At 35.6% G+C, this 10,105-nt stretch overlaps 1 non-coding gene across 1 annotated transcript; it reads left to right on the forward strand.

The window, feature by feature from the left end:
• The first annotated feature begins 9,079 nt into the window (after window positions 1-9,079).
• LOC132051303 (small nucleolar RNA R71) lies at window positions 9,080-9,186 on the forward strand. The gene has a single exon (XR_009413675.1). It is a non-coding gene; the product is annotated as a small nucleolar RNA R71 (small nucleolar RNA).
• The last annotated feature ends 919 nt before the right edge of the window (window positions 9,187-10,105 follow it).

The following is a 10,105-nucleotide window of genomic DNA, read 5'->3' on the forward strand; positions in this document are numbered from 1 at the left end:
ACACCAAAAACATTAGATACCATCCATATACATGTAAATCAGCCCAACCACACAGCCACAACATGCTCAAAACAGTCCATAACACAATAACTACAACATAACACTTTATGACCTTTCCTCCCTAACTATTTTCACTTTTAAGACTTGCTAATCCTTCAAATCAACTCAACATAAGAGATAGGATGAAGAACATACCTTATACTTGAAGAACTCTAGCCACACCAAATTTCTTCAAGACCAAACTCACCACAACATCAAGTAGAAGCAAGAACAATCACTTTTCATGGACTAGTTTGGTGTAATCTTGTTAATTTTTTGATTTAATGGGCTATAAATATTTGGGGGATGTGTTGAGAGATTTCTAGAACTCATGAGAGTGTAAAATACTGAAAAAATGGGGTTGATGGGTGGTTTTTATGCCACTCATAAGTCGGTTCCACCAACTTTCCCAAGTGGGACCCGTGGAATCTATTTGGCAGCTTGGATGGGTTATCTTAGAATGGCCATAACTCCATACTCCGATGTCGTTTTGATGAGCGGTTTGTTATGTTTAAAACTAGACTCGAAGAAATTCATTTTAGGCTTTGAAACACCTTAAAACTTCTAACATACCTGGAGATATACCCCTCCAAAATTAACCCAAAATTCTGCCAACTTTTTTTCAAATTTTCGACAAACTTATTTTCTTCGATTTGCTTGATCCCGGAATCTTTCGAAACTCTCCATACATGGTATTTATCCTTAATCATACTTGATAATGGTCATGTCCTTTGGTTCCAAGGTTGTCCTTCTCGGTTACGACTTAAAAGATCGTAATTCATCCTTTACTTCATTGCTACGTACTTCCCATAGTTGTACCTTTCAAAACTTCACATATACTAAAAGATATTCTTTCTCCAATCCTCCCATGGCTTATTAAATGAACTTAAACCCTCATAACCATAAGATAAACATATATCATCTCACATACCTGCTGAAAGGTAGCTCGAATCTCAACATACGAAACTACGGGGTGTAATATATCCTTCCCACCTTTAAAAACATTCGTCCTCGAATGTCAAACTGTTAGGGACCTTAGTACTCCTTCCGGCCACTGCCTTGCCCTTCTGGGCTGCCATTGCTTTTCTCTTCATAGGCATCGCTGAAATCAAAACATATGGTCAGGAGAAAGAGAATCCTCATAACACGGTTCTATCGCATGATCTAAGATAGGAAAGAAAGGAAATCTTCCTAAATGCCTTACAGCCTCCTATTTATAAATGTAGTGCACTGCACACCATAAACAAGACTCTGCTAGACACGGCTTGCAGACAACCCTAGGACAAACCTGCTCTGATACCAATTTGTCACATCCCAACCTTGGTGAGGCGTGATTGGTACCCGACACCCTACTGGGGCCGAGCGAACCAAACTGTGCCTGCGTCATCTATGTCTCCAATGGCAAAATAAGGCCAAGAAGGTCAATTATGAATATAATATCATGCATACGTATATGTACAATGGGCCTGCGACGTTAACATGTCCACTAACCAAACATAACTGAGCTGTACACAGGAATCTGTCTACAAAGCCTCTATGAACATGACTTAAGTATATAAGTCAGGATAGAGCCCCCGACATACCCTTAACACAAAATACGTATACAACCCAGATTCGGTAATGCTTCAGGAAGAAGTGGAGTCCATAAATCAAAACTAGTACCTGAAAGCAGCCTACTGTGGAAGATCCTCGTCCCGTCTATCTACACCTGCGGGCATGAACGCAGCGTCCACAAGAAAGGATTTCAGTATAAATAATGTACCGAGCATGTAAGGCGGAAATGTAACATAATAAACATATGCTGCAAATAAGAAGGATAAGAATCAACTTGGCACATTTGGCTTACTAATGAGAAACCAGTACACATGTCTCTTTATGCTCTTATATCCTTAACTCCAGCTATGCATAATACCGTGATCCTGACCTACATGTTATCCTGGTGCTATCTGCCCAACTGATCAGTGGTAACTGCCCGACCGGCCGTAGCACGGTGGAAACTGCCCATCCGATTATCGCCCGACGGTAGAGCACTCCTGCCCGACTGATCAGTGGTAACTGCCTAACCGGCCGTAGCTCGGTGGTAATAACTGCCCAACCAGCCATAGCATGGTGGTAATAACTGCCCAACCAGCCGTAGCATGGTGGTAAATACATAACTGCCCAACTGGTTGTAGACCAGTGGTAAATATATATCTGCCCAACTGGTCGTAGACCAGTGGTAATTATAATCACCATCATGGCCTTGTCTCCCTGAGTAATCTTTATATACTTCTCATGGCCATCACTTGTCCGTTACAGCATACACGATCACATAAGTCTTATAAGCACAGTTCTGGGCCATAAGGACCTCTTATCGCTTAACTAAACATTAACCAGACTTTGAGATCAATCATAAGCATTTCTTCTTGCATCAAATAACTTATTGCGGATCCTCTGCTAGTACTCTATTTATGTCCCACAAGTTATTATCTAAGTACACATTTCTAAACGAATCGGAGTGACATAAGGTCGGTAAACCTCCGATTAACATTATGGAACTATCATCATGAACATATCTCACCTTGAAGGAAAAAGATCATAACATGAGATCAACAATAATGAATAACATCTATAGTCATGAAACGAGCTCAATGATATCATACGAACATCGGGAACTATAAGCTTTGGTACTTTTAGAAACAAGGTCGTTGAAGATATCATGTATAGGTTCACAACAAAGGAATCATGCCTTAAGAAAGAAAGGTTTAGCCTTAACATACCTGGAAACTCACTTCTCGACTTTCCAACCTACCTCCCGTCATGCAATCTATTTACGATCGTTCGTAGTCTCGTAATCTACATATAAAACCATTCATACTATTGTTAGACTAACCGTCATACACTTGTCTCAAGCCTTTAATTAAAATTCTTTTAGAATCTGTCGAAATTCGGGCAAAGATATCCCCCGTTTATGTGCCTAGCCCGAAATCACAATACCAACAAAACAACAACAATAGCAATACTAATATCAACAATATCATCATCAATACCAAAATATTCCATAAAACATCCGACACGATGTTTTTCAATATACAACAACAATATACACTTCCTTTCTTCCCAATCAAGGAGCGTAACCTTACCAACACACCAACAACATTAGATATCATCCATATACATGTAAATCAGTCCAACCACACGGCCACAACATGCTCAAAACAGTCCATAACACAACAACTACAACACAACACTTTATGACCTTTCCTCCCTAACTATTTTCACTTTTAAGACTTGCTAATCCTTCAAATCAACTCAACATAAGAGATAGGATGAAACATACCTTATACTTGAAGAACTCTAGCCACACCAATTTTTTTCAAGACCAAATTCACCACAACATCAAGTAGAAGCAAGAACAATCACCTTTCATGGACTAGTTTGGTGTAATCTTGTTAAATTCTTGATTTAATGGGCTATAAATATTTGGGGGATGTGTTGGGAGATTTCTAGAACTCATGAGAGTGTAAAATTCTGAAAAAATGGGGTTGATGGGTGGTTTTTATGCCCCTCATAAGTCGGTTCCACCGACTTTCCCAAGTGGGACCCGCGGAAGCCATTTGGCAGCTTTGATGGGTTATCTTAGAATGGCCATAACTCCCTCCTCCGACGTCTTTTTGACAAGAGGTTTGTTGCGTTGGAAACTAGACTCGAAGAAATTCATTTTAGGCTTTTGAAACACCTTAAAACTCCTAATATACCTAGAGATATACCCCTCCAAAGTTGACCCAAAGTTCTGCCAACTTTTTTCCAAATTTTCGACAAACTTATTTTCTTCGATTTGCTTGCCCCGAATCTTCCGAAACTCTCCATACATGATATTTATCCTTAATCATACTTGATAATGGTCATGTTATTTTGTTCCGAGGTTTTCCTTCCCGGTTACGACTTAAGAGATCGTAATTCATCTTTTACTTCATTGCTACGTACTTCCCATGATTGTACCTTTCAAAACTTCACATATACTAAAAAATATTCTTTCTCCAATCCTTCCATGGCTTATTATATGAACTTAAACTCTCATAACCATAAGATAAACGCGTATCATCTCACATACCTCCTGAAAGGTAGCTCGAATCTGAACATACGAAACTACGGGGTGTAACAACGACTTAGCGAGTCGTTACACTATTGCATACACAAAGGATCCCAAGCATTACATCATGACCAAATACATTGACATCGAGTATAACTTTGGGAGGGACATAGTAACAAGTGGAGAAATTAATTTACATACATACCTACGCAAAATATGATAGCTGACCTTTTTTCAAAGGCAGTATCTAGAGACCTATTTGAGAAACATGTTAAGGATCTAAATTTGCGATGGCTATAACCATGTTTATGTGTTTTAAAATATTTTGAATGTTATAATACGCTCATCAATATTTGAATTTTGAATTTATGTTCATATCCCGTATGCATGTGATGATGTGTTTTTTTGTTGATGAAGTGTGTCGAACAAGTTGCAATATTGACTCTCTCACACGAGCAATCACCTCTTACATTGAGGAATGTGAGAAATGAGACATAATACAACCTTGACTAGTATGAGGTCATTTGTGAAGGTTGGTCTTGACAACTAGTCAGACTTATGAATTCCATCATCCTGTTATGACTTGTTTTGTAAGTCAGATGCAAGTTTCTCTAAGAAGATGTATTTGAGGATTATTGAAGCGTGGGTTATACATCTAGAGGTGCCTAGACCAAAATTTATATGGTGTTGAATGAGTAAAAGAATGAGAAACATGTGCTAATATAAGGTGAGAACACTGTAGCATGCAATTCATACCACGTGGATTAGGCGATCATTGAGTTATTATTTAAATTAGTAAATTTTTACTCATAAATTTATATTCTGCACCCAAAGTACTGAGCTCAGTGAACCGGAACGTCAACAATGCTTCCAGCTAGGTTAAAATATCGAAATTGCTTACAGAAAATTATGTGTATGCCACTGGCCATACTATAACTTCAGCGCTACTATGTACGTGAATATATTAGGTACTGAATTAAGAGAACTTCCTAGAACTGCTTCTCTTTAAGAATAGAAACTCTACTTTGTCTTCTTCCTTGAATAGAAAATACTTTTTGCTAATTCTCCCATAAATACAATTAGAGAAAAGATATCTAGTTCGTAGATAGAATTTTGTTTTCAAGAGATTTGAAGTAGACTTGGAGCAGTTTTCAACACAAGTTCTGCGATTTTTTCATTGTTGTTAATCGATACACAATCATTGTTCCTATTATTGGCTAATTCTTATCTAAGCATTCAACATAACCTTGAACAAATAAACAAGAAATTTTTATACAAGTTAAACTCGTGTCCTAGACCTAGTCCAAATTAAACACTCATTCAAGCATTTTTTTTTTGTTCTTTAGCCAAATAGATATTTAAGAGTAGTATGTTGCTTCTTTTCTTAATTTACATCTCTCTTATGATTAAACACAATCTATTTCTAAAACAGATGATAGAAAATGTCAGAACCAAATGGACTCGTCTACTATACATTAATTTATCTACTTCTGATGCAATTCTTTAGTAAGTTCAAAAAAGTTTCTAGAATGAGCATTTCGTGCAATTCCAGTTGAGTATTAAACAATAAAGATTTTAAAGTTAATACTGTCATGTCTAATACGAAAAGAAGCTATCGATAAGGATTTTAGTTAATTAGTTTATACCTATCGATAATCTCTAAAATAAGTTGGACATATCCGATTAGTGTTATTGTTTTTGGCATAGTCTATCTGTGTCCAGAAGACCAGAACCGTTACGAAGACACCTTTTTAGTAAGAGATTTTTACACTCTATACAAATAAGTTTATAATTCCAGATTTTATCCCAATTAGCTTGGTGTTTATTATTTGTTTTGAAATACTTAGGAAAAAGGTAATAATTCTTTAATTAGTGGTTATAATTTTTTTTTAATGCTTAGAAATTGATTGAAAGTGATATTAATGTTTATCAACACAAATTTAACATTCGTGGTGGATTAAAGCCAAAACTTTAAAACTACATTGTTGGGGTTTTAAAAGTTTGAAAACTCAAATGGATTTTTTGATTTGTTGATTTTTTTAAAAGTTAATGATTAGGGTTCGTTGGGTTATATCACTTTGAAGTTGTGGTCAAAATTTGAAGCTATTCGGTGAAGATTTGAGCTATTTGGTGATGTTTTCGCAAGTTGAAGTTTGTAGGAGACGGAACCCAATTTTTCTATAAGTTTGTATATATAATATTGCACAATTTTGTATAACATTGTAAAAGTGTGTATAAACACCTCTTGTACACAATTGTTCCCTTTATACAAGGCTGATACATTACTTACAATAGATGTATAATATTATATAATCTTGTATACCAGGTGTATAAACACTGTTGCAAGAAAAAAATATCTATATAGATGTTAACTCAAAATAGGGTTATTTGGTCTGTTTTTTTTTTTTCCTAAGAAATTATAAATATCCTTGCATTTGTTATTTAGCCTTAGACTTTAAGGAAATATTTGAATACTAGAGGGACTATTAAGACTTCTCAAATACCTTCTAATACAAATTAAAATTTTATATTATTGATGCATTGTATAATGATTGAACCTTGGATTACATTGGAGAGTCTGATAAAAAATCTAAATAGTCGTGGAACTGGCGGAAGATAATTTATTATATACAAGAAACTCATGAAATCAGGTGCAATTAATATATTATGTTAGCAGTATATTTTTTTAAAATTTCCTAATAATCAAGAGTCTCATTTGAACCCACTTTGTCAATATTTTTCATGATACATACGTGTATATACCGTGTGTGTAAATAACATTTACTAATATATATATATATATATATATATATATATATATATATATATGTTGAGATCTCTTACAAAACTACATAAAAATATCATTTTGGATTTATAAGACGAATTGTGACCATATATAAACGACATTATTTTTTATACAATTTTGAATATGTCACTGCCTATATATTCTTTTCTTCTTTTTTCTTTTATTGAAAAAATGACCAATTCACTTGACTTCATTGACTGTGTCATAGCTTCGGAAGTTAACATACTCTCTTCCCAACGTCCTAAAAAGATTGTTCTCCTTTGATTTACACTAAATTTAAGAAATAAAGAAAGACTTTTAAAATATGTGATCCAAAATAAGTTTTAAATATTTGTGTGGTTGTAAATCATCTCATAAAATTAAATTATTTCTAAATATAAAAAAATAATAATTTTTTTGAAATCGATTAAAAAGAAAAAAAGGATAATTTTTTTTGAACAATGAGAGTAGTATATTAGATTTCAAACGATCAAAAGTCAACCTTTTAATAAATGTTAGTACTAGTTCCCAGAATCATAAATAAAGCAAGATATGCGTGCAAGGCAGACGATTGAACACTGCAGCTTGATACGTTAGGAATTGGTCAAATTTTAGCACTTCACACATGTGCAGGCCGACATGCTGTTACATCACCATACTATATGTATGAACCATGCATAACAAATACTCATTGATTTTGTCAAAAGCTACCACGTTTAATTGTTACTCCCTTTGTCTTAATTTATGTGATATAATTTAATCAGGCACAAAGTTTAAAAAGGAAAGGAAGATTTTTAAAATTTATGGTCTAAAACAAGCCATAGATATTTGTGTGACTGTAAATCATTTCATTAAGGGTAAAAGGGGAAGTTTTAAGTTAAATTATTTCTAAATATAGAAATGTATCATTCTTTTTTAGACAAACTATAAAAAGAAAAGTGTATCACATAAATTGAGATAGAGGGAGTAATAGTTTTACGTAGAGAACGATATGTGCGATGAGTGATGCAAAGAGAAATTACTTTTATTTGTTCTGTTATATATATATATATTTTTTGAAGTAGTGGAATCAAGTAACTTTAGGGGTCGTTTGGTAGAAGGTATAAGCTGGGATATCCCAGCGCTAATTTTTGTACCATGTTTGGTAGAAGGTATAAATTTATCCTGGGATAAATTTATACCTTGTACCAAATATGGTACAAAAATTAGTGCTGAGATTTCCTAGCTTATACCTTCTTATCCCACTTATGCTAGGATTATTTTATACCATCTTTTAGATGGTATAAAATAATCCCAATAGATGGGATAAATTAGTCCGGGAATTATAATCTCGGGATAATTTCGACTATCTACCAAACGACCCCTTATTGAAATCATACCATTATATCGTGAGATTATATATAATGCAATCCTCACTATTGGGGGATTATACGAGCTTAAAGGAACTGTTTTTGAAACAACGACATTAAAAGGGGTTGTTAAAATTGAGACAAACCCTTATATATGCATCTAGACGGCCCACACCAAATGGACGTTTGTCTGTGGCCGCACAACTTTTTTTAAAACAAAATGTTATTTGCAAGTTGTATATTGGCCAACGACTTGTAACTTTTTTAAAGAAAATAATAATTAAAAAAAGATAACAAGTTGTTGGCCAATAAGTGACTCTGCACCCTCTCTTGTTGTCTCTAGTCGTTTCCACTTTTGTTGCTATATTGCTCATAGTTTAGGATAAGGCGCTTATTTCATTAAGAATCTTCAGATATTTCTTTTTAATCAATTACTGCCCCCAGTGAGTTAGGATAGTTTTTCAGATTCTGCTCATATTGTCTTATAGAACATACCGACTCTAGTTACACTTGCATCACTGGTTTTACCTGTTGAATAGGAGGTTCTGTATGTGCTAATGCTGCCTTGATCATTCTGGGTTGGTTTTGTAGTTCGGACACCTGGACTTTCATAAGTTCATAGCATCCACCTCAGTCACATCTACCTTATTTAGAGTAGCGGATCAACTCACCTTGCCTTGCCAATTCTAATTATCCGATGTGAATTTGTCGAAAAGTGCTTTAAGCTCATTAGAATTGTTTCGCATGCACTGCCCTCCACAAGTAATGGCGAGGTGCGCCTTTATAACAGAATATATGTCATCCAGAAAAGTGTAGCTTATTATAACCTTAAACTGCCCATGATGAGGGCAATCTCTAAGCAATTGCTTGAATCGTTCCCATACATCATACAAAGTTGTCCCCTTGCTCTTGTGCAAACCCCAAAGTTTTACTCCTGGGCGCCTTAGTTTTCCAAGACGGAAAGAACTTAAGCATGAATTTTTTAGCAAGATTATCCCATGTGTGGATGGAATTTGCGGGCTCGTTAGTCAACCATTGTTTTGCTTTTTTACGACAGGGAGAATGGAAACAATGTCAACCTTATATAATTTAGAGTCACTTTAATGAACATGTATGTCACACCTTGGGGGAGATTCATGTTATCCACATGATGAGTGGACTAACGCGAGTCTAGGGTGTACATGAAGACCCTACAAGTAAGAAATGATACTTAATAATTCTAATTAAGATTCCAAAGACATTTGGGGCAGAAGAAGAAAACTCGGCGGAGAAGATTAAGGTAGAGCCTTGTTTGGGAGAATTTCACATCATTTGAGTTAAGCCTTTCTTAGCATAACTTTGAGGGAGAGATATCAAGCCCCTTGGATGGCTAATGAAGTATTATATAAGTTCCAAGAAGGTTTCATAAGGATTGGAGTTCAAACGAACCAAAGAGAGCATGATTACGCGAAATCGGGAAAAATGGGGCAGTGGGCGCCCGTACACTGAGTGTGCTGAGCTGCGCACTGTGCGCTAACTCCCCAAATTGGGAGAGCTCACTGCCCAGCACCTCCCCTAAGTGGTAGGGAGAGTGTGCGACCGCACACTCAGTGTGCAAGGTCGCATACTCTCCGCCAACTCGGTCGGGGGGCGAAAGTGCCACCTTTTTAAATCTCAAACGACCCTAAGTTCATTTCTAACTTCTCCCACTTATTTCTCCACCACTCTAGACACTTCCAAGGAGTTCTTGAAGGTTCCATACCACTCCACACCTTTACATAACCATCTAAAGAGAGAATCATCATTTACACCCCAATGTAATCCAAGAAAAGTGATTGTTCTTGATTCCTTTCAAACTTGGAATGAACTTGATCTCAAAGG

Source organism: Lycium ferocissimum, chromosome 3 (genome assembly GCF_029784015.1).
Source record: "Lycium ferocissimum isolate CSIRO_LF1 chromosome 3, AGI_CSIRO_Lferr_CH_V1, whole genome shotgun sequence".
In the NCBI taxonomy this organism is placed as follows: domain Eukaryota; kingdom Viridiplantae; phylum Streptophyta; class Magnoliopsida; order Solanales; family Solanaceae; genus Lycium; species Lycium ferocissimum.